Raw genomic sequence first — 27052 nt, forward strand, 5'->3', positions numbered from 1 at the left:
TGCTTTTGATCTATTACACAGGTTGCATTTGTTTGTAAACCACTAGAACACCTTTTTTGTTGTAAGGCTCATGCTATCCGATATATTAACATCTCGAAATGAGAGTCTTAATATTTTTTTCACCATTTATACAAAAATAAAGATTCACATAACGATTTTATTCTATTATACCTCATTTTAAAACAACAAGAAAGCTTTGATAGTAATTCTGGCTAAGGTAGCCCAGACCAGCCTCCGTTGCCCCTGCCGCACTAGCGGCCCTCCAGTGCATGCGTTAACACTCAGTCAGTGCCATGCACCTTGTCTAATTTAAAGCATCTATGTACATTTCTTAGTCGTGCCGATAGAGTGATTTCCCTCGAGTGGATTCTTCGTTGGACCAAACAAATGGATGTCGCAAGGTAAGAAATTCGGGTTGTAGATCGGATGAGAGAGAGGCGTGCAGTGATGTTGTGTGAGCTCCTCTTGGGTGCGAAGAGTGGTGTGAGGCCTTCGTTTGTGTTTTTATGGCGATGAACACTTTCGAGAAGTTTCTTCAATCTCCTGAGGATAGCTCAATACGCTTCAGAATTGATCGTTGCCACATGAGGAGGACGTCAAACAGAAATCCGCTTCATTGTCCCAGAAGACCTTCGCCATGGTCACCTCGAATGAGAGTGTCCGTACGTTCTAGCACTACATTTATCACAGCTGTGTGCAGTCGGCCGGCACTCGGAATATCGGACAGGTTTGCGCGACCTTGCTGGCTCATGACAGATGCCTCGTCCAACGACTCAGCCAGCTTTCGTTCTCTGTCAGGCCTCGGTACACATCCTGCTAGCGCCTGTGATATCTAAAACGCTATGGTTTTCCGCCAAAAGAAACTCAGTGACAGTTCTCTGCATGAAACACACCTCCGTTGCACACGGCATTTTCAAAGGTACGCGTAGCGCCGCTTATCGAATTGTTTCACCCAAAACAGGCCGAGAAAAACATGTCCTGCATTACTTACTGAGCGCTCCTCTTATATAGTAATTAACAGATACATCGTATCACAGGTCCAGGCACAGCAGCGTGATCACAGCACTGAAGTGCGTGTGTTTGAACTTCAGTCCCCTGTAGACATTTAATATTATACAAATAACGGCAAATTAAGTCCTCCCGAACTCATCATTCAATATTTATGGTCTCGGAGTTGAATAATATGTGAGGCCACTAGCTACCACGACTGAAAGTCACATGTCTCTACATAGCTTAGTTATTGAATTCTTCAATGTTTTAGGTATTTTAATTATGGAAATATGTCAGGGCATCGTACTACCTATACTTACATAGAGAATGAGAGCCGCATCGTTTCACTTACTCCTTTCCCTATGTAACTATAGATCATATGTGTAGTTTGGTTGGTTGGTTGGTTTGTTCTGGTTTATCAGTCCTGTAGTTTAATAAGTCATTTGTATTCAATTAATGATATATAAATTTGGCCTATAATAAAGAAATCTTTCGTTTGAAAGTGGTAATATGAAGCACTAAATCAAAATCCACCGTTAAACAGAGCGCAAAAGGATCCTTTTACTCAGCAGGCCATCTTCACTATTTACCGTGTATTAACAGAAATTTCTTTGCCATTGATACATAACCAATATGAACAATTTCACGTTTTATTTAATCTACATGTACATCATACTCCGCAAGACACCTAACTGTGTGTGGTGGACGGTGTATTTCATACTATTATCTCATCCTCCTATCCTGTTCCACAAGCAAATGACGCGGGGGACGAATGATTGTCGGTAAACCTATGTGTTAGCTCTAATTTCTCGAACTGTCTCGTCGTGGTCATTTAAAGAGATGTATGTGCGAGGAAATATGTTGTCCTACTCTTCGCGAAAAATGCTCTCTCGAAATTTTATTAAGATACCACCTGATGATGCACAGTGTCTCACTTATAACGTCTGACACAGGAGTTTTCTGTAACGCTCTCGAGCCAGTAAACGGTCCTGTGGCAGAATGTACCGCTCTTCGTTGGACCTCCTCTCTGTTCTATCAGTCCCACATGGTACAGATCCCATACTGACCAATAGTACTCAACAATCGGTCGAAAAAGCACCTTATACGCCATTTCCTTCATGGATGAATTACATTTTCTTAGGATTCTTGTTATGAATCTCAGTCTTGCATCAGCTTTTCCTACTGTTTGTTTTATGTGGTCATTCCCCTTAAAGCCATTCTGGTTACTTACTCCTAGATATTTTACGGTAGATACTGTTTCCAGCAGTTTGTTATCAATGGTGCAGTTGTGCAGTAGTGTATTTCTTTTGCGAATGAACTATTACACAGAGGAGACTGTGTGTTGCCTGACAGAGACCAGCAGAGAAAGACGATCCTTTTAATACATATGTTGCAACTGTGAACTGCATATAATTTAAATGACAGCCTGTTTTGCCTATTTTTGTGCTGGTTATAGAATTTGTCTGAAAAACGAGTGTTTTTAAAGGGACACAAATTGACATTCATGTTCATTTTGCGTCGAGCAGTCGTTCTGATACTGGTCAGTGTAGAAGTAAATTGTGTCTTTATGAGCTATAAGAGTGGTTAGAACTTAAAAAAAGTGTTATAGATTTTTGGTAGTACTTAGAAGAATTTGGAAACAATGGGGCTTAAAATCTGAGAGCTAGGTGAGAACCTTAACATTCGACGAATGTTAGGCGATGGGCAGCATTGAACTATGAATTATTTCCACTGACATTTTCGAATTATTACTGGTTATCCTGCTGGAATCTACTCATGAGTACGCGAAATTAAATATGCTAATAGCTGTATCGAAATTTATTTATTTTTGCGGTGGCAAATATGTACAATTTACTCATGAGTACGCGAAATTAAATATGCTAATAGCTGTATCGAAATTTATTTGTTTTTGCGGTGGCAAATATGTACAGTTTAGCGCACTGGACCGTCGTATTTCACAAATCACTCTTAGTTAGTTCTTGGGGAATCTTCCACCTCTTGATCACGCAAATACGCATTGTCAACTGCTATCCGGTATTATAGCTATTCGATTTGAAACTTATTTTAATTATATTTATAGGTTTTTAATGATTAAATAACTCACCTGTTCATTCAACCTGAACCATTTTCTCCAGTTGATTAACACTTCATTTATTTAAAATTGTATTTCATATAATTTTGTCAAAAGTTAGCCAATTTACACTACAGGATCATGAGATTAAACATTTTTGCTGGAAAGTGTGGGGGTAAAAGCTGAAGAGTAACCCCAAGAGGCGAGTACTGTGAGCAGGTTCCAATGGTTTTTTGGATGCCGCAGTTTTTCCGAGATGAGGAGGCTTGCATATGATAGAGTAGCTTGGACACTTGCATCAAACCGGTCTTCAGACTGAAGGCCGTAACAACGACAACGCGTGTGTAAACTAAATCGTCACACATGAGTGTTGTATTTCGTTTTCTCATCCGGACAATCATTTGTATCCAAGTTCATAGCACACACCAATAGGGTCACAAGACAACTAGTATAAGGGAGACGCCATTTACATTAAAAGTTCTTTGCTGTATATTTTATAATTCGTTTCTGGGTTAAGCAATCATTCATACAATTAATCATGTCAGGTTATACATAATAGACAGTGTTCTATTGTACATTATATTGAGAGGGTCAATTGATGCCGAAATATTACGTCGTTAGCCAACAATTAAATGGGTCTCCTGGGAAAACAGCTTTAAACAAACACTAGATATTGCCACCTTAAACTGAAATATTACACGACAATTAACTTTCAAAAGATAATGAATTTTTTGGGGTAATAGTATATGCAACAGTAGTCAAATTTGGGACTAACGTTATATAATTCAGAACAATGTAAGAAATTTTCTACGAACTATTTCGACATCGTAAACTGCATGAAAATAAACCTAAATTTAGTATAGTAAGCGGTAATTTTCCATTAGAAAGCAATAGAAGCAGTTTTTCAGAAAGCTAACTCTGTAAAAGCAGTTAACAGACTTGACTGAATGTGAGGAAACTAACTTCATACTTGGTAGGCCTACATGCTCACCTGTTTTCTGCAAAAGATATGTAGCTCAGGGGGGAGGGCACAATGTGTCCTAGTTATCCAAAATGATAAATCTGAGTTCCAGAACTGTGATAGGGGGAGACAACAGATTCGGAACGGAGTGTGTAGGCGCCTGGACGATGTTTTATCGATGTCATTATGAAGACGGAGTCCTAAGGAAAGCGGCAAACACAATAACAGCTCTATTAGGACTAAATCAGTACAGAATGTATCTTCCGAGGTCAAAACCGTAGTGCACGGACTGTTTGTGAGACACTCTTGTTATATACTGCAGAGGGTTTCCGTCACAGTGCGGCGATAACCTGAATTACGTGTGGATCCACCAAAGCAGGCAAGACAATTGTTTTACAATCGTGTCGCTATCCAGAACACATACGTATGGAACTGTTTCGGCATGTAGTAATAGTTTTGAACAATGGCGTATTGGAAAAAATAAGGAACGACAGTATGTACTTGGACCTATTCTGTAGTACTTTCATGACGATTCTGGAATTACTGCCTTGTCCTCCTGCAAGCATCCACATTCAACCCCTCAAATGCCTTAGGAATGAAGCGGAGGGTCGATTTCGCTCTCTAATGATCTCGGTGTCGACGGGACGTTAAACCCAACCGATATCGTCTCTGATTAATGTGCCCAAAACACTGCGACAAGTAATAACCATGTTTCACGAAGAACATAGATGATTCTAGTATTTCATAAGGGGTACGTTATGTTGAAAAAGGATTTGCTAAAACTGAGTGGACCCTTAGGGTTAAATGTTTTACTGTATGCGTAACGGTAACATCGTTTGTCCGTGTCTGTACTTAGAGAGGTCGTCCGAGAGATCATGAAAGCAAACGGACCAAGAAGAGACTTCTTACGTCTTGTAGTGAAACCAGATGCAAACATATCGGGAAGAGTCTTTAGATTAGGGAGTGAAGGCATGTTAAGTGGCATTTAACCTTGACTACAAATATTTACGAGACAACATACCTCTGGTAGTTAGGAGAACAATCGAATTCTGTGAAAAGAAGTGGAGTATTCCACTCAAATAGAGTAAAAAGTAAATAAAAAATAATGCCTCCGCATTTTTATGTAGATACTCTTAAAGCCTTTTGAATAAAACAAACGTTATTAATATTCTAAATATTTATTCTTCATGTCTATACAGGGAGTTACAAAAAGGTACGGCCAAACTTTCAGGAAGCATTCCTCACATACAAAGAAAGAAACTATCTTATGTGGACATGTGTCCGGAAACGCTTACTTTCCATGTTAGAGCTCATTTTATTACTTCTCTTCAAATCACATTAATCATGGAATGGAAACACGCAGCAACAGAACGTGCCAGCGTGACTTCAAACACTTTCTTACAGGAAATGTTCAAAATATCCTCCGTTAGCGAGGATACATGCATCCACCCTCCGTCGCATGGAATCCCTGATGCGCTGATGCAGCCCTGGAGAATGGCGTATTGTATCACAGCCGTCCACAATAGGAGCACGAAGAGTCTCTACATTTGGTACCGGGGTTGCGTAGACAAGAGCTTTCAAATGCCCCTATAAATGAAAGTCAAGAGGGTTGAGGTCAGGAGAGCGTGGAGGCCATGAAAGTGGTCCGCCTCTACCACTCGATCTGTTACCGAATCTGTTGTTGAGAAGCGTACGAACACTTCGACTGAAATGTGCAGGAGCTCAATCGTGCATGAACCACATGTTGTGTCGTACTTGGAAAGGCACATGTTCTAGCATCACAGGTAGAGTATCCCGTATGAAATCATGATAACGTGCTCCATTGAGCGTAGGTGGAAGAACATGGGGCCCAATCGAGACATCACCAACAATGCCTGTCCAAACGTTCACAGAAAATCTGTATTGATGACGTGATTGCACATTTGCGTGCGGATTCCCGTCAGCCCACACATGTTGATTGTGAAAATTTACAATTTGATCAATGTGGAATGAAGCCTCGTCCGTAAAGAGAACATTTGCACTGAAATGAGGATTGACACATTGTTGGATGAACCATTCGCAGAAGTGTACCCGTGGAGGCCAATCAGCTGCTGATAGTGCCTGCACACGCTGTACATGGTACGGAAACAACTGGTTCTCCCGTAGCACTCTCCATACAGTGACGTGGTCAACGTTACCTTGTACAGCAGCAACTTCTCTGATGCTGACATTAGGGTTATCGTCAACTGCACGAAGAATTGCCTCGTCCATTGCAGGTGTTCTCGTCGTTGTAGGTCTTCCCCAGTCGCGAGTCATAGGCTGGAATGTTCCGTGCTCCCAAAGACGCCGATCAATTGCTTCGAATGTCTTCCTGTCGGGACACCTTCGTTCTGGAAATCTGTCTCGATACAAACGTACCGCGCCACGGCTATTGCCCCGTGCTAATCCATACATCAAATGGGAATCTGCCAACTCCGCATTTGTAAACATTGCACTGACTGCAAAACCACGTTTGTGATGAACACTAACCTGTTGATGCTACGTACTGATGTGCTCGGTGCTAGTACTGTAGAGCAATGAGTCGCATGTCAACACAAGCACCGAGGTCAACATTACCTTCCTTCAATTGGGCCATCTGGCGGTGAATCGAGGAAGTACAGTACATACTGACGAAACTAAAACGAGCTCTAACATGGAAATTAAGCGTTTCCGGACGCATGTCCACATAACATCTTTTCTTTCTTTGTGTGTGAGGAATGTTTCCTGAAAGTTTGGCCGTACCTTTTTGTAACACCCTGTATATCTGCAGCTCTCTAGTGCTACAGGGAGTAACATAGCAGTGTGTAACGTAACTTTGTCGGTGCGTGAGAAACAGGATGCTGTAACAGAGTTTCGAATTCTAAGAGTTTGTCCACACAAGGAGCAGCTTCTCCTTCAGCATGGCGATGCCAGGCCACGCACGAGCGCTGCGACATCTACAAAACTCCGACGCCTTGAGTTCACTGTCATCGATCATACTCTGTGGAGTTCCGATTTGGCCTAATCCGATTATCATCTCTTTCCACAAGTCAAAGAACACTTTCGAGGAATTCAGTTTGGTGGTGATGAATCGTGCAGACATATGTGGGGTGTTGGCTCTGGTCAACAAACATTCTGCAGCGACCGACGGTATCAACAAACTGGTATCTTGGGAGAAATGTCTTCGTCGCCAGGATGACTGTGATGAAAAATAAGTATGGGGGAACGAAGAATAAAGATATAATATTAATAACGTTGTCTTGTCTAAAGAGCTTTAATAGTTTTCATAGAAAGAGATCGAAGGATTTAGTTTTCAGCATACTCAAATATTGCTGCACTCAAGTTTTAGTGTTACACAGCATAACACTCTCTTGACAGTGTTGCATTACGTGCCTACAAGGTTTTGTGTCTTGTAGTACTTCCGCGGAATAACGACCATATTTCATTGATGCATATGTGTAGTTATTTCTGTCTTTGTTAATTATGCCCAGTCTTGCATAGCGACCAACGCTCTGTCGATCCAGAAAGCCTCGTCCCAGTTTCGAATCTTGTAGGTATTATAGTATAATGTCCCGTATCGTCATCATTTACGGTTACCTCCTACCACATTTCTCCCATATTTTATGTTGGCTCTCTTTACACCGCTCTCTCTATAAACTCTTCGTGACCTATACTCCCATCTACCCCTAGTACAATTCTTCCCGGGCAATTTGTAAAACAAATACTTCGTTTAACAGACCGTCTGTAACCATCTGTGCCAAATAGATGCCACACAGAAGCACAAACTTTACGGGCTATTTTCTGCTCTCCATTTGGAGCGCCTGAGCTTGTAATTAAGTTACAATGGCATTCAGCATAAATTAGACGGCACACGGCCGCCGCAAGCGACGTACCTTAACTTTCTCGCTGTTTTGCGTTTACGGTTTTGTTTTGAGGAACTTTTGTCTGTTCTTACGGCTTCCGAATCTACCATAATTGCAGTATAATACTGTTCCCATTTCACCCAATCATTGTTGAAAACTAGCAGTTGCATAAGATCATAAGAGAAACATATTAAAAATAATTTATCTCATGTGTTTATACGCCCACTGTGAGACTAAATGATATGAGCGACTTCACCGATGTCCAACATTCTTTTCCTTGCATTTACTATCAGTTTTCTTCTCCCTCCAATTCTCTCGCAAGGTAACGTATGTAACTCTTCCATTTCACTTTTAAAATACTGATAGCTTACTTACATACAGAGATGTGCTACAAATATGTTTTGCTAAAGCAGATTGCAAGCTGTATCTATGGAATTATCTATCACTATGTGTTAAGTTCAGTGATATGACAGTAGTGGAGAGTTGCAGTGATGTGTAAACAGTTACATAAGAGTTACAGCGCTTCCCATGCTAGCTCAAACGACCGTACGAGTTCAGATTTTATTTCTTTATTTTATTTTCTGCAGGATTGGGTCTCTTTAACTACTTCCATCCGACCTGCAACGATTGTGAACAATCCACGCAACTTATTGGTCCTGTCCAGTTAGTCCTGTCGAAAGCCTGAATAACGTGGTTTTGCCTGTCGGCTCAGTAAAGTTCTGTGAGGTACCAACAGTGATGTGAAGCCATGCCGACTCCAGTACCATGGCCAGCTGCGCTACGATTCTCGGTTGAGAATCCATGGCGCAATACAGCCCGTTTTAGGTTGTCACACGGATTTTCTATTGGCATTATCTACTGGGTTCAAATACGGCGACGTTGGTAGCCAGGGAAGTACGGTAGACTAATCCTGGTGCTCTTCGTGCCACGCAAGTACAGCGCAATGACACGTTGCAGTGTCCTGCTGTGAGATGCCACCGTGCCAAGGAAAAACAACTCCGTGTGAGCAGTCGTGGCTTCTGTGAGGAAGCACGCGCGATCCCACAGGCACCACTTATGCACGCGTTCCGTCGCTTCCGGTCCTCATCGTATCATCTTTGCTTGGTTTTGTGTTCCCTCTGGAGCTGTTTGGTGGTCGGTAGTGTGTGGGACACGGTGGACGGAGCCGCGTGGTGGAGGGTGGGGAGGGGGAGAGGTGCCTGAGTACTCGGTTTCCTGGCAACTGCTACTGAAACCGTTGACCGTTGGGTCATGGGGACCCGTGTCTTCCTCCAGTGTGGACCGTTGCCACAGGCGACTTAGCGAGCAAGGAGTGGCCATCGTCGCGTGCAGCCTGGTTACGAAGTGCATCAGTTACTTGTGGTGTGCTAAATTCGCCGAAATGTGTTGAACAACTTGTTACCAGCTACGGGCAGGAGGGCAGTAATATCTGGTGCCCACCTGGAGTCCTGAAGCCATTGGCCTCCTTGGCATTATTTGAAGTTGTGTCTGAAGACTCTTCAGTAAGTACTGTAGTTTTAAATCTGGACCGGTGTGAAGTAGACAGGAATCCGATACCCTTATGCCTTACACCTACTGATTTTTGGGGCTACCTATGTATATCTGGAGGTTTCTGTAGGCATGAAGGTAGTATTTTGAAATTTTATCTGGTACGAGAAAACATTGTTTGTTATCATAGAGTATTTGACACTTCTAATTTTAATTTCTGTTTTTTGTAGACCTTATGACCCTTCCTGAAGCGAGTTATTGGTTTCGGCCTGTAACTAGTGTGCGCTTAGCCTAAAGGTACGCACGTGTCGATCGTCTGTGTGTGTGTGTGTGTGTGTGTGTGTGTGTGTGTGTGTGTGTGTGGATGTGTGTGTGTGTGTGTGTATGCTGGTACTTGCACACTCTCCTACTCCACGTTGAGAAGCCCGTCGGGCTATAAGTGTACATTTTAACCGACCATCTGCCATTTGGTGCGTATCCAAATTAGTATCTATTGTCCCTAAGAGGCCCCAGTAAAGGTATACCTTGGGTTCTTTAATTTCATTTGAATTTTAACGAAATTATTCTATTGAATGACTTGTTACGTTCTTTAAATAAAAAGAATGAGAATGATGACGATTACGTTGAATCACTGTCTGAACTGTGGAATGGATAAAGAGCTCGAATGGTCGTGTTGCGTGTTGGAACTGCAAGTGATGTGCTTACTCTTTGTTATTGTTAGTAAAACTTTACACGAATAGATTGGGCAATTCAACTCCTAATACCAATAACGAAATGTCGTCGTGTGACTAAGGCCTCCCGCCGTTCGCCGGGTGCAAGTCTTCCGACTTGACGTCACTGCGGCGACTTGCGCGTCGATGGGGATGAAATGATGATGATTGGGACAACACAACACCCAGTCCATGAGCGGAGAAAAATCTCTGACCCAGCCGGGAATCGAACCCGGGCGCGTAGGATTGACATTCTGTCGCGCTGACCACTCAGCTACAATAACGAAGTACAGTCACTGCAAAATACCTTCAGCCCCTTAGGCACTGGATAATCTAGCCCTGTTAACATAACAAATAAATTAAATTGTCTTACCTGTAAAGCAGCAACGGAGTAACGAGATATTCTGGTCTCTCACAATTAATATGAGTGTTAGCTACAGGCTCAGCAGTGTGCAATGCTGGCCACATTACTTGAAATCCACATGAAATTCCTTTGGCTGTTAAACGAGAAAATTTAAGAAAATCCAACTTCTTTAAAAAACATGTGGACTGGACTGGGAGGCGGTACTGATCATGGTGAATTACTAACACTCAGATTTTTTTAGCAAAATTATATTACAAGTTACTTTTGTCTTTTCAAAAACACCTGACAATTGAATCTACATTACTCACAATTGATTCACAAACAACGAAATTTAAACAGCAAGTATTATCTAACTTCATTAATCCAACATAAATGCAACAATTACACATAGTTCTGTTAACAAATCTTAAATCATTACAAAAATGAAATCTTTAACTAGCCTTTTTATCATATACGTTCATTGTGGGGTTACTCAACAATCATACATTATCAGCCAACTCATTTATACTAACGCACTGGCAAAAACAGAAATCATAATCATTTAACACTTTTACCTTATTTCCATGTAGACTTCTGCTTCCATGTTCAACAGTATTGACATGCCTACATTAATCTAACTCTTGGTGGCAGCACACCACAGAAACTACCTACTCCATCGTCTTTCCCTCACACACAGCAATCTGCAACCGAGCTCCCAGTGCTCTCTTACTCCAACAAGGCCGTACAGTATCTACATCTACATCCATACTCAGCAAGCCACCTGACGCTGTGTGCCGGATTGGCCACGTGGTTAGAGCGCCATGTCACTGACTGGGCGGGCCCTCCCGCCGGAGGTTCGAGTCCTCCCTCGGTCATGGGTGTGTGTGTTGCTCTTAGCATAGATTAGTTTAAGTTAATTTAAGTGGTGTGCAAGTCTAGGGACCGATGACCTCTTCAGTTTGGTGACTTATGAACACACACACACAGTACAGTATCTTTGGCTCTGTGGTGGCACACAGTCAGCGATCCACATTATCGAGCCTATCAAAGACATCCATCGTTTATAGTATCCTAGTTTAATATTAATTTATAAATATTCTTATCTTATTTTGTTGCCACATACAAGTGTGCCCCAGTATACTCCTTTCACAACCCTCCAGCGGGGTTTAACAAATTTGGCACGTATTTGGAAGTATCTTCTACAACAATTGTGTGGTAAATTTATCAAACTCTATATCACCATTAAACTCAAAAAAATCGATAGTACTCAGATGCACTAGTATAAATCATAGTCTTCTTATAATCTGAGTAAATTGTCTCGTAAACAAGGTTGCTGGCAAATAAATCATGTAAAGCATTATCAGTAACGGTCCTAATCGACAAGATAATGGTACAGGACTGGGCAAGGGAAAGAAAGAATCAAGGCTGAAGCCTAGGAGCATGTTGAAGCGACTGCGTCACAAAGTCCATTTCTATTTGTTTTGTGCAGGTTCAACAACTAATAATGACCCACGTGGATTACATTCACTGTACCAAGACATCTGAACTCCTCACTATACTCCTCAGTCATGTGCAGAGACACAAGAGGTACTCAGCGACAGATTCCTGACAACCGTAGGTGGCAATTACCATAATATAAATTACGTGATGACCATCATAATCACTGCTCTTCATAGTAAAATCTCTTCTGAGATCGAAACAACATATATAGTCGCTTATGTTGAAGTATGAATACCAGTTGTAAACTGCTCCAATACCATGAGCAGAGGCAGAGGCAGGAGAATGGATACTGGAAGATACAAAAAAATAGCAAAAATGATGTAGTGGAGCATGACCATGTCTACCTATGTCAACATATCAGAATAAGTACAGCATCCTAATGAAATTACGGACTAGATGATGCTTCAATGTTTTACATGAGTGTGAATAGGCAAAACGAAAAGCAAACGCTGAATAAGAGAACATCAGGCTGCCAATTAAACATAGAATAACCTAACATTACACAGAACATCACTGGTTCATAATATTATACTGCTGCTCTCAGTGGCCTTATATAAGCAATGTTATTCTATAGTTATATAAGACATAAGGACAATCAAGAATTGAATGGATCCAGGTCGCCTTGCACTTAAAATACGTGCAGATCTTAATAAATAAAACAATTGAATAGAAAAAAGTTAAAGAGTTGCCAAGAGGCCTTTCTACATACATAAATGCTGATCTTACTAACTATAAAATGTTAGTAGACATCATATTTCTAGCTCAAAATGGCCACGTTTTACAGAGAAATAATTGCTGACCTTAATAGCTAAAAGGTGACAAAATCTTCTTTGAGTCTCACAGCGGCCCAGTTTATATGCTGATCTTAATAGCAAATGTGACAGAAAACATCTTTCTGGCTCAAGGTGGCCTGAGTACATATTACACAAATACCGCCATAAAATCAAATTATGGCACTGTATGGGTAAGACACAATATTTGTAGGTTGAGTAGCACCTTCGGGACTTCATAAAACTATCTACTAAATGACCTATATATTTAACAATGCGCATATCAACAAAGAAGGATATTGGAATGACTGATAAGGGCTGTGCACTTTATCTGTAAGGAAAATGTTTAAAAGTCAATCGTCATTCGTCATAAGTCAAGAACTGCTATGGCCAAAGCAAAAAAAAAGTGGTTATAGTATATGCAAGCATAAAAACGGAAGTACTATGTGCAATATAGCTTAGTGACAGGGTAAATGTGACATATTCCAAGAAATCAAGAGATAAAAATGCAAGGATGAGAGTAAACAGCAGAAACAGTGGAAACTGTAAACGTGTTTATTAACCTGGAAACAAAAAAGGCAGTAATGCAAACTAACATAAGGAGGCAGTATCATAAGCAATCTCAAAGGAATCGTAAAACACATGTTTTTTGGTGCAAAGTTTCTGTGGCAGTCTCCCACAAACACCTCCAACCATATGGCACAAGGTAAGACCGATTTTTCTAAAAGAAATATTAACATCATAGAATATTATTAAGAAAAATCATAAATATTTCAATAGAATGCTCATTATTGGAGTGCAGCTCATGGCGTGAACAGTCATTTAACAATACTCTTATACCTAATATAAAATGCAGAGGAAAAAATATCCTGAATCCTAAATCTTTATAGGCAATCTGCCTTATTTACCTAGTACACTAAGAGGAAAATGTTTATAAGAGGCCTGTCGTGAAACAGTGAGAGAAGTGTCAATGATGTTTCAAATTTCGTATAAATTCCTTATGTCGCGATTTCTATGTACTTCATTTCCTGCACATTCATGTGCTTCTCTATATGAGCATAATGTCTCGTTTGAATGCAATGGGACTTTGGTACCTTGATTCTGCAAAATATACAAAATGTATGAGCCCATGTTATGGACATGTGTTACAGAGTACATTGATTTCTTAAATTTACATAGATGAAAGCAAATACAAGAGACATAGCAAATTAGAGAACAAGACTAGGCATAAAAGATACATGGTAGCATTATAAAGTGCGAAGAGTGATTAACCTAACAAAGAATGTAATGATGATTCATGAGACAATAGCACAAATTTTAGCATAGTATCATAAAAAATAGCACATAACATGATATTAGTAAAGACAAAATTGCATTGGAAATAAACGAACATAAGACGGAAAATAGAGGCAATAGACAAAAAGGACACAAATTCTTATTATATAAAAAATGTTACAGTTTGCAGCGGTCAGACCACCCAAGGGGTGTGGCTGCTGGACACATGTCAAAATAAATGTTGCCTCTTTGAGTTTTTGTTTTCATATACATGCATATGAAAACAGAAAAATGTACTAGGCCTTAGCTTACGGTAAGACAACCGACCTGCAAGATTCTCCCTACCAGGCACGTGGCCACCCAATGAAATGTTGAATAATCAAGAAAACCTGAAAACCCAGTACTTATAGAATTTGTATAAGCATGGGAAATGCGTCACGTAAAAAGATCTGTGTTGTTTCATATTATTATGTACACTCATATGGCAATCAGAATAAGCATATGTAAAAGCTGGCAGTAGAAATAAGCACATCTGTAAAAAATTTGGCGGTTAGTAGAGGTCCTGGAAAATAGGAAAAAATAATTAAACAAAGCTAAAAGGCCAAAAAATAAATAGTGGTGGTATTTGATCATAAAAATTCTATCTAGCTACGTGAAATAAACTAAAGTTATTCTATAAAGTGCTTGACCTTGCTGATGTGATGATTGCCTCGCGATTTTCTCGTTCGTAAAGTTTCAGTGTGAATCACATTGGCGTGGGGAAGATTACATATCCTAAAAGGTCCAGAATATAAAAGTTCAAATTTACTGTATCGCCTTTTTTCTCTCTTGAATAGGTAGTGAGTGCGTACCAACACTTTCTGTCCTATGCGAAATTCCTGGTGGTTACTCACCTGCTTTTGTTGACGTTTGCGGCGCTGTGCTGCTCGCTTTATATCGTTAAGTGCGATGTCTATAATTTCATGGTGACGTATTCTACTTGTAGTAGAAAAAGAAACAGTTTCACGAATTTTATTAGGTGGATCTATATTTTTCAACACAAGATGCGGTGAAAGAATGGTGGAGTCGTTTGGTATTGAATTGATGACGTCCTGAAAATCTTAAATGTGCTTGTCCCAACCAATATGTTTTTTGTGACAGCAGAAAGGACAAAGTTTTCCAATCTCTTTCATGATGCGCCCTGTTAGGTTGGAAGAAGCATGGTATCTGTAAATAAAAATGGGTGTAATATTTCTAGTTTGCAGTATGCGTTTTCATATTACTGATCGAAATTGCTGTCAATTGTCGGAGATTTCCTTCTGAACATGTCCAACATGAGACAAAAATGTTTAGTAAAAGCGTTAGAAACAGTTGTAGCAGTGGCTTTTCCTAACGGAGTGAGAGAAAGAAATTTCGAAGTTAGGTAGTACGGCAATGAAAATATAATTTTCGTGGAATGGGTCCAAATAGATAAACAGCTGGTATATGTCTTAATTTCATGGGTACAATGGGGTACAAAGGGGCAATGTGACATATTGTAAAAGATTTACCTTTTTGACAAATTTTGCAAGTCGCCAAGGCTCGTCGAATACCCTTTCTTATGTTCGTGAAATAACAGTTCTGTCGTAGTACCAAAAAGCATTTACGAGAACCATAATGGTCTTCACTCAGGTGTATATACAGGATTAATTTATTGACAAGTTCTTCAGGTATGCAGAAATTCCAATTTCGCTGTCAGGGCGAGCGTGGTGAAACAGAACTTTATTGTGCACGGTGTAGTAATTTCTGATTGTTGTATGGCTCGTGTCACGCCAGATAAGTTTGATCTCTTTCCAGTCGTCGTCCTTGCTCTGCTCTCTCGCGAATTTCAAAAGCTACTTGTTTAATATAGAGGAGACTGAAATTAGTTTGACAAAATTTAGCTACGATTTCTTGCTGCTTACTGCACGGTAAGCGAGGAAGCGTATCTGCTACATTATTCTGGGTTCCTGCGATGTGGACAATCGTAAAATCAAATTCTTGTAAATAAAGTTTCCAAAGACTATGTCTGTCTTGTGTGAATTTATCTGATACAAGAAATTGTATGCTGTTGTGTGTCTGCTATATAGAAAATGACGAAATTTAGTGAAAGCCCAAACGACACATAATGTTTCCAGCTTGGTGATAGAATAAGTTCTCTCAGCCGATGTGAGGATGCGACTAGCAAACGCGATGTTCTTCTTAACGGTTGTACCATTTTCTTCTATTTCCTGAAATACATGGATACCAAGAGCAGTCTCGGAACTGCCTGTAGCAATCGAAAAATTCTTTGTCGGATCAGGATGTGATAAAAGTGATAGAGAAACTCGGACTGTGCTTAGTCGTCCCATGACCAGATAGTATTTTTACCAGTAAGATGACATAATGTGGGGGTATCTAGTGCAGAGTAGTGTACGAAGCGGCGAAAAAAATTGATCAAATCGCGAGGAAACCGTGATTTTTTTTTTTTTTTTTTTTTTTTTTTTTTTTTTTTTTTTTTTTTTTTTGTCGGGACCGGTTGTAATACCGTCAGCCTAAATAACGTGACCAAGAAATTTAATGGAAGTCTTGCAAAAATGAGATTTAATGACGTTCACGGCAACACCTTCTGTAAGAAAATTTTGCAGTAGCTTGCGAAGAACAGAACTATGTTCCGAACAAGAAGGTTCGGTTCTACAGTTAGAATGTCGTCAATGTGTGTGATGAGTTTGTCTTTTAATTCATTTAGAAGAATAGTATTCATCGCACGGATGAAAGCAGCGGAGCTAATTGTTAAACCAAAAGGCAATTTACAAAATTTGTAGCAGTTACCGAAGCAAAGGAAAGCAGGGTATTTTCTGCAATTGTGATGCATTTCAATTTGCCAGAATCCATATTTTAGGTCCAGTGTAGAATAGATTGATGTTCCATGAAATTTTTATAAGAGCTCTTCCAGCGTTTGCGGACGATCGGTTTCAATATTGATGATTTCGTTGATCTGACGTGAATCCAACACAAGACGAAGTGAGCCGTCTTTCTTGTTAACAACGTGAAGAGGGTTAATGTATTGACTGGCAGCTGGTTCAGTGATACCTTGGTCTAACATAGCCTAGTTCTTGCTTGAATTGGTCTCTATAGATGAACGGAATGGAATAATGTTTTGCCTTGAATGTATCATGCGGCTTTACTTGAAACTGGACATGGTTCCTGGGATACTGTTAAACACTGCATAGTGGTGTAAAAGAATATGCTGCAACTGTTGGCGCTCTTCGTCGGTTGACGCTTTACATTCATTCACCTTACTGTTGAACGTCTGTACATTGTCATAATCTACTTCCTCAGGGATATTGTTACTATGGAAATACGTGTCTCCATGGAGTGTTCTGTGCACCACGACCAGATAATGGATATAAATGGAAGAAGAAACAGCATTGGTCGTATTTTTTTGTTTTATTATCCACATAATCGATTTTCGGTCACTTAGTGACCATCCTCAGTGCTGTAAGATACAATTAAAATTGTTAGGCATTGGTATTAACAAGCAAAAAAATACGACCAATGCTGTTTCTCCTTCCATTTATCTCATTAAAATGTTCATGAAAATCTTTACCGGAACCAAATCTTTTATTTCTGTTGTTATGGAATGGGTGGGATTGCTCGTTGCAACCGTATGAGTTGTTACCTTGATTACCGTTAGTAAAGTTCCTTTGACAAATGAGTAGTCCGAGTGCTGAGTTTCTAATAATTGTAATAAGACCCTGAAAGCTGAATTTCTTTTTTATGAGCGCGGACGTTTTGAGATGCATAACTGTATGAGCGCAGATTGGCTACACGGTTCGGTCAGGTACTGCTTTTGTTGAACCATATATTTAAAAAACTGGGTGATAGTGGGAAAGCTGAAGTGTTCAAAATTGGGTAAACTGATTTAAAAGAAAAACCACTCCGTCTTCAGGCCACAAGTGGCCCATCCAGACCATCCGATCGCCGTATCATCCACAGCCGAGGACGCGGATAGGAGGGGCGTGTGGTCAGCACACCTCTCTCCCGGTCGTTGTGATGGTTTTCTTTGTCCGGAGCCGCTACTATTCGGTCGAGTAGCTCCTCAGTTGGCATTACAAGGCTGACTGCACCCCGAAGGGTAAACTTATTTGCTGGTCTTTAATATCTCGTTGAGTCGTTTCCGACCACTACGCAGATAGAAAAGCATTCTGGAACTCTTCGACGGAGTGTCTTGCTACGGGTCTGATACCCATAGAAGGTTCTCCCTCTAAAACGCTGCAGACAAATTCGAGATTGTGTGTCACTGGCCAGTTTGGTGGCAGTGAAAATTAAAATTGCTGCATTCAATCAAGGGGATGCAGATCTGTGCGGTTATTACTAAATACATTGAATATTTTTACAGTCGAATCCTTCGTGTTGTAGATTTTGAGTGGGTTCGGCGGCGTAAAAGAAATAATGGTGAGATGACAGGCTTGTATCAGAGTCACGCACTCTTTGTAGTCTGTCCATATTATTCTGAGGCTGAAAAGCAGGTGACTGTTGCCGTTGCGCGTTAGTTTGAAACTGATTATGTGGAGAAAAAGTTTTCAACTGTAGCGTCGCGTGTCGCTCTTGTTGTTTTCTGTTATGTGGAGACATCATCTACAACCATGGACGTTTCTTTTCTGTGTATCATTTAAGATCGTCACGCATGCTGGAAAATTGTTCATTGAACTGAGTGGCGTTGTCATCTTGTTTTTCTCGTATGCCGAAAAATTGTTCATTCCTGATGTAAACTGTTAACTTTCCTATGTAGCGAACCCTTCTGTGCACCGAGCTGGTTTAACGTTTGCTGCATGTACTGATACTCTTGAGATTAAGTGAACGGAATAGGAGCTGTGTCGTCTGATTTATTTTTGGTTTGATTTTCAAGTGTTTCTAATTGTGCCGATAGCTCATCACGTCTTTCCGTGAGCGTAAGATCTCTAAAAGGTTTGGCACTATCTGCGCATTGTTTGGCTGTGGATTCAATTTTATCGCAAAGATGTTTTTCACTGGCCTCAATGTCCGTATCTACCTGTTTGAAACTGTTATCAGTCTTTTCTGTGTATCATTTAAGCTCGTCACGCATGCTGCAAAATTGTTCATTGCACTGAGTGGCTTGTCATCTTGTTTTTCTCGTATGCCGAAAAATTGTTCATAGAACTGAGCATTCAGACTAACCATCATGTGCACGAGATTTTGAAGGGTCGCTTCCGTATTCTTTTCAACTGTAGCGTCGCGTGTCACTTTTGTTGTTTTCTGTTATGTGGAGACATCATCTACAACCATGGATGTTTCGTTTGCTGCATTATCTGCACAATTACCGCTAATAAAATCCGACGGATTTCCAAGAAGAGACTGAGCACTTTGCACTATTTTTTCCTCTGACATACTATTGGCGATCACACAAATTGTGGGAAAAGTAGGCAAATCAACGATCTCATTCGTTAAACAACAAGAATTGAATTGTGCACATCAGCGATGTGCAGATTAGCGGCGTCCACAATACCGGAATCTACCGTCTGATTACTGGTCAAGGTAGTGGGTGAAACTGTGTCAGGAATTTGTTCATTATTTTTGGAAACGGAACTCACGATTTCAGTGGTGCTTTGGAACCGTTGCACCGCAGAGTGGTCGCTATCATTCTTAACATTGTTGTCACTAATCGGAAAGTCGTCCATTTCGATATTTTTAATTGTAAGATTACGAGCCGGTACCTTAACAGTTTTGCGCGGCATCTTAAATCGCATACAGGGTGCAATTCCAAAGACAAAATTTCAACACTTAACTCAATGAAAAGAACAAGGCGGAGCATAAGAATGCCGATGAACTGTGGAACAATTTTGTACAAGTTAGTAAACTGCGTTGTGCCAGGAAATTTAACTACTATTATCGCTTCAGAGTGGTTGAGAGAACAGTGTATATTTATCTGACTATGTTAATATGAAAGTTTCCACAAAGCGAACGACTGGCAGAGCTGTCGCCAAGTGCAATTGCCCAAGAGTGACGTTCTTGAATAAAAAGAAAGATAAGAAATATTACAATTAAGTTGAATGATGTCTTAACTGTGGAATGGATACAGAACTCGAATTGCGTGTTGGAAGTGCAAGTGGTGTGCTTACTCTGTCTTATTGTTAGCAAAACTTTACGAAGCGATTGGGCAATGCATCTCCCAATACCAATAAAGAAATACAGTCACTGCAAAATACATTCAGCCCCTTAAGCATTGAACCGTAAGGCCCTGTTCACATAACAAATAAATTAAATTGACTTACCTCCAAAGCAGCAACGGAGTAACGCCATACATTCTGGTCTCTCACAATTAATATGAATGTTAGCTACAGGCTCAGCAGTGAGCAATGCTGGCCACAAAGCTTGAAATGCCCTTGAAATTCTTTTGGCTGATACACAAGAACACTTAAGAAAATCCAACTTCTTTAATTAAAAATGTGACCTGGACAGGAAGGCGGTACTGATTATGATGGCCGACCGAAGTGGCCGTGCGGTTAAAGGCGCTGCAGTCTGGAACCGCAAGACCGCTACGGTCGCAGGTTCGAATCCTGCCTCGGGCATGGATGTTTGTGATGTCCTTAGGTTAGTTAGGTTTAACTAGTTCTAAGTTCTAGGGGACTAATGACCTCAGCAGTTGAGTCCCATAGTGCTCAGAGCCATTTGAACCACTCACTTTTTTAGCATAATTATTTTGCTAGTTAAGTTTGTCTTTTCAAAAACATCTGACAATTGATGTTACATTACTCACAATTGATTCACAAACAATGAGATTTAAACAGCAAGTATTATCCAACTTCATAAAAATGAAATATTTAACTAGAATTTTTATCAAAACTGCTTACGTACATTCTGGGGTGACTCAAAAGTTATAAGTTATTAGCCAGCTTATCTATACTAACGCGCTGTCAAAATCAAAAATCATACTTATTTAAATCTTTACCTTATTTGCCAGAAGACTTCTGCTTGCAGGTTCAACAATATTGACGTACCTACATCAATCTAACTGTTGGTGGCTTCACACAGCACACCAGAGAAACTGCCTACTCCATCGTCTTTCCTTCACAGACAGCTACAGACAACTGAGCGCCCAGCGCTCTCTTACTCCCAACAAGGGAGTACAGAATCTTTGGCCCACAGTCATCGATCCACATTATCGAGCCTTCACATTAATTTATTAATATTCTTATCTTATTCTGGTGCCACATACAAGTGTGCCCCGGTATACTCCTTTCAGACTTTGTATATTCATATACTGATTTCCTTGACAATAATCTTTAATTACCCGTTTAAGTATTGCTGTGTATGTCAAGTTCTATCAGACTTGTTTTCTGTTCGGTGTATGTAAATAGCCTTGTATTGGCAGCGGCTGACGCGTTGCTGTTCTGCTGGTCCGGGTCGGGCACTCGTTTTCCTCCTGCTTTGGCGGCCTTCCCGTCAGCGCACGAGGCCTAGGTGTTGGCACTCACAGGCCACAGGCGCTACTACGGATCTCCCGTTCCAGCCTCAAATGGAGTAATTTATTGTCATTCTTTTTTCTAAAAAAAGTAGTTTTGTTGTCATTATCGTTGTAATAGTGTTTTAGGGGCCCGGTAGTTTATTGAAGTACTTAACTTGATTTGTGTGCCCAGTTGGGAAGTACTACTGTTAGCTTCGGTTTAACACATGGGCAGTGTGCAGGCCGCGGTGGTCTACCGGTTCAGGCACTTCAGTCCGGAACCGCGTGACTACTACGGTCGCAGGTTCGAATCCTGCCTCGGGCATGGATGTGTGTGATGTCCTTAGGTTAGTTAGGTTTAAGTAGTTCTAAGTTCTAGGGGACTGATGACCACAGATGTTAAGTCCCATAGTGCTCAGAGCCATTTGAACCATTTTGAACATGGGTAGTGTTTTGCCGGCTTGGCCGTGTCTTGTCTATATGGGAGCAGATCAACGTTGTTTATGACACCACAGTGTCCTCATTTGCCTTGCGCTCCCTAGTATTGTTGGTAAAGGAAAAATTAACATAATTGTGTACTTCCTAGTGGTGAAGTGGCTAATGCACTTTGAATGCCAACATTGTACATACTTGTGCCTAATTTCTTGCCCCGGAGTAGGCCTGGAACATACTGTTGCAATGGAGACGTATGCATTTTAATGTCTTTTCTTTAAAGTTTGTTAAACTTATATTCAAGTCCCATTGTGAAATTAGACGAAGTTGTGATGCTAGCGGGGCTGACAACGCAGCAGGTTTATTTAATCAATTAACTATTTGCAACCGGGCCACCATTTTATTGTACAGTTGATATGTTCTTCGAGTACCAACTGTAATTTTATGTACCATAGGCGCCACGCAAGCCTCCTCTGCAGTTTCATGTTCCTCACATACGTTAGCGCATGAAGGTTTGCCTCGTCACTGGTATTCAAAGGGAAGCGCACATACAGTCGAACCTCCACCGAGCTGTGCCGCCATCTGCGTGCGTTTTCCTCCTGGTTCTGCTCTGATAAGGTCGCGTTGCCATCTGTTCGTAGTCAGGTCTTATGTCAAAGAGGTAACAACTACGATGCACCCCAACGAAAACTACACCGTTATGATACTGATCTATGGGGAGACGTTCCGCAGTTCATCTGAGGCCAGAAGGTTGTATTCACAACATTTTTCAACGCTACGTCTACCTTCTGCGCATGTTTTAGACGTATGGAGATGATTTTAAGAACAGAGGGAACTTTCCACGTACAACGTGTCGTGGTATTATTCAGTATTTTCGAGCACATCCCACGCACTGTAAGTATAGCTTAAATTAAAATAAATCGTATGTCCAATGTAGCATAAACGAAAGTATCATCGTGCAGCTGCATTTAGGTTGCAGTATTATATAAATATTAACAGGTATCGATGCTAACTCCGAGAGGCGCTTACATCAGTGCATCCAGCAACGTGGACATGCTTTTGAACATTTGTATTATGACCAATTCAAATATAAAGATCTGTCAGTTTATAACATAATTTTAAACGAACATAATTTATGGATTTTATTATATTCATTGATTTTTACTACAGTCAAAGATATGATAGCATTTTTATAGTAGCATGTATGTATGAATTTATGTATTGTCAAGCACGAGTTGGTGCATCATGTGCTGCCGCATGTTGATACGCCCTGAAACAGATAATTATTATGTTTTGCCCTTGTGCGTACTTTTTTGGTCGGAGATTGTCATTCGTCTACAAAGACACCTTTCTTGAGCACAGGGATCGACCTCTATACCCCTCCCGAAGCAAACACTTTTTCTAGTGACGAGCTATGAGACCAGTTATAGCTGTAATGTGTTTGCTTTCAAGCACTAGCTGTATGTTGAGCAAGATCTCCTCTTTCTTACTGTAGAGTCCACATTACTGTTCTGCTTAGGCAAATCTTTCAGCGTCTGTGGCACTCGCGATTAACTAACGTCAACGTAGGACGGCGTGTGTGGCCCACCTGTTATAATGCAAATGTCCTTATGCTCTCTGTATTAATTTAAAAACCTTAACTATTTGTATGAATTTGGCAAGAATTTTTGTTACTGTGAATTGGCTTATGATTGAATTGTTATTAAATAAAAATATTTGTTTGGGATTGATAAATAATGCATCAAGCTGGGCCACCCTTCCCTGTGTTTTCCTTAACTTACATCCTTTGCCATGCTGAATTACGTCACAATACTGGAGGTTGGGTAGAATGAGTAATCCAATATATGTTCCGAATGAGGGCATAGAGGAAAGCGGAAATCTTCCGGCACATGTCGACAGTGGTTACTGCCCACTTTAGATGCTCATCCGACGTTACACCCAAATTCTTCACCGCTTTCTGTCAAGGTATTGGGATTCCGCTAAGATGGATGGCAGGCAACTGATAGCGGGATCCCGAACTATCCAATGCATCCCCACACCATGAAGCCACAGGGGGAGAGGTATGGGTCTCTAGGATCGCTACTTCTTGTGATCACTCGGTCGTCTACTGATACGATGGCTTAGACCTGACCTCGACAAACAGTCAGCATCGCAAAATGTCACTCAGTACCACATTTGACATGGATTCAAGTCTCTGTCGTTCGTGGTATGGTGCCGGAATAAAGCGACACATGGCAACTCGAAATCTCAACAGAGCTTTTTGTAACCTCCGTCCATACCTCGCATTTCAGCAGTTGTCATCCGTTCATTAGCCAGAGCTAGTCATACACTCCTAAGGTCTTCTCATGCTGTAGTACTTCTGGAACGACCTGTGCCCACTCTTCTGGCCACACTATTATCGAGAGTCTATGGCATTACCACTCGCTCTGCTGTCATCGCACTACAGCCATCTGTCTGTAAAATCTGGCCGTGTATTGCTCCTATTTCCCTCATGCCACTGATTCGACCTTTCCCAAACTACGAAAGATGACGATAAATGTACGCTCGCTTACTTTGGACACACTGTTTTCTGATCAATGACTGATAAGTTCCAATAACGTCCGTAACCTCGTATAGTCGTCATATTCTCAAACTGTACATCATCTGTATGAATGACTTTTTCTGTAGTGAAAATAAGCTCACTAGAGGAAGGTGTTGTTATTATAATACCTCACAGGATCGAAAATGATGGAACGTTAGTTCAGCAGCGTTCAACCCAAGTGTTCAGGGGCTAACATTCCCAATTTGCATCACTGTGTTGTAGTACCCTACGCATTTACATAGCATAGTCTTATTGCGCGGATGCTAGAGGACGTTGGTGTATGAAGAGGTCCTCCATATGTATGATCGCTTGAAAAATTGTGGTATACGTCTTGTGGAATCATCACACCTCACGAACATTATTGCCCTAGACCTGAAAATTGTCATGCATTATTTATAATTTGATTCTGTCGATAATTTTTTTCAACACAGTTCCGCTTTCTCGTATCTTGTACTTTCGTCAAAACCGTTTCGGATTTATCTTGAATCATCTATGAGCGGCATCCAGTCGTTCATCATTTTACATAAATCTGTTGTCATGTACGGAGCCTGAGGTTTTCTTATACGGACTGTGCGTAGAGGGGCACGTTTGTCGTATAGAAGGGTGAGTATATTAGGAAATTCACAGAGTTTACCATCATTGTCCATTGTTGGCTCTCTGATCAGGTGTTGCAATGAGGTTACTGTACAATCAGCTGTTCGAGTACCACGAACTAGTTGATAAATGGATACGGTGGACAGACTTCGGGAAATTTGATAAATTTGCTTCGTGCGATGTAGAATAGACAAAGAAAAAGCATCAGGGTAAGTAAGAAAGACTCCACAAGGTAAAACAGGATTTTATAAAAATAAACAACTAGTACAATAGAAAAATATAAACCATTACCAGAAATTCCTTACTGAAAAGTTTTGTGTAGAGCTACGAAACGTGAAAAATAAAGAAGACAGAAACGAAACTATTAGAAACCTTTACAATGTGTTATTACAGGCGACTGCATGGATTAATCGAATAAAGAATGAAGACATCCTGCAATGGATCAGCAAGAAAAAAGTGACTGATAACGAACCTAATGAATCGAAGAGATAGAACCTTATAACACTTCTTGGGATATGATTTGTTGAAAACTTTAATTGATAGTATGACGAAGGGAAAGAATCGCAGAGTCAGGTCCAGGCGCAGATACGCACTGATGAGTCAGAACATGATGGGCATTTGCTTAATAGCGTGCTGGTTCACGTACTGAACACAATAAAGCAGCGATACAGCGAGGCATGGCATTTCAAGACTCGATTCCCGTAAGCGTATGGAACAAGATGTTAGCGCACAGGTCACGCAAATTCCGTAAACCACAAGCCGGTGCTTTGCGGTTACGGAACAGGGGCCCGATAGGTGCCAGATGCAAGACATCGGGCTCAGATTAAAAGAATTTCTTCGCCAGGATATGGAGTTCTCTGTCATGGTCCTCAAACGACACTGTCTAACGATTCTGGCCTCGTAACGTGGATAGTTATTTTACAGGAAGATGCCAACACCGTCAGTGTCACATCAAGCGTGAAGGGCTGTAGGTGTTCCAGAGTCTAGTTCACGTGGTCCATAGCAGTGATAATGTCTTCGATTACTACATTGAACGGTAAATTGAGGAATTGCTTTTCAGGCCTCAGCCGACGAACTGAAGGAACTTTTCTCTACACCTGTCAGCGCCCAATCGCAAGGAATTATCCCCTTCAAGTATCCACTAACTATTTAACTAGAACAAAATTTTCCACTTAAAATGTAGCAATTAATACAGAGATTGGCAACGACGGTATTAGAATAACCATGATCAATAATGTTGCCGATAGTTTAATACGTGCCTTAAACAGCTATTTAATATTTCTCTCCTGAATGGAATACATACAAATTCATGGAAAAGAAACATCATCCGACCTATCCGTAGGCTAGAAAACCTTCAATAACTTTTTAATTAACGACCAATCAGCGTAATACCTATTATTTTCAAACATATTGTCCATGACAAAATTACTGAACACTTTTGCCGACTTGACTTACTTGACAAATATCAATATTGCTTTCGTAAACGCAACAGCACAAACGCTGCACTAATTAAGGTCACTGATGACCTGGAATATGCCTTGGACAACCTGACACTACTACATTTTATCAAAGCTCCTGATATTGTTAACTTCGGCATAGTGGTCAGAAAAATGTGACACTTAAGGTTCTCAGATAGTGATCTGGTTTGAAAGTTACTTGAAAATAGACTGTAGGGCGTAGCCTGTGGGAATGATAAACCGTTCTGGAAATAAGTTACCTCAGGAATGCCACAGGGGCTACTCTTGAGCCCACTTTTCTTTTCCTCGTCTGTCAATTACTTGTCGTCAGTTTCGTCCTCCAGTAAACATCAGTTCAATGCCATCGACCTCCAGCTCTAACTGCATGCAAGAACCGAAGATGTAAACATTATGAATGTCAAGATAAATGATAATCATTCAGTGCGAACTCAGGCGACTAAATTCAAAAAAGTCGGACGTACCTTTAGAAGCCCATCACAAGGCTGGTTGCTGAAGAGAGACTCAATGCTCACCAGCGTTTGGTAATATTGGTAAACCCTGTTGACGTACTCTTAA

This window comes from Schistocerca americana, chromosome 3 (genome assembly GCF_021461395.2).
Source record: "Schistocerca americana isolate TAMUIC-IGC-003095 chromosome 3, iqSchAmer2.1, whole genome shotgun sequence".
Lineage (NCBI taxonomy): Eukaryota > Metazoa > Arthropoda > Insecta > Orthoptera > Acrididae > Schistocerca > Schistocerca americana.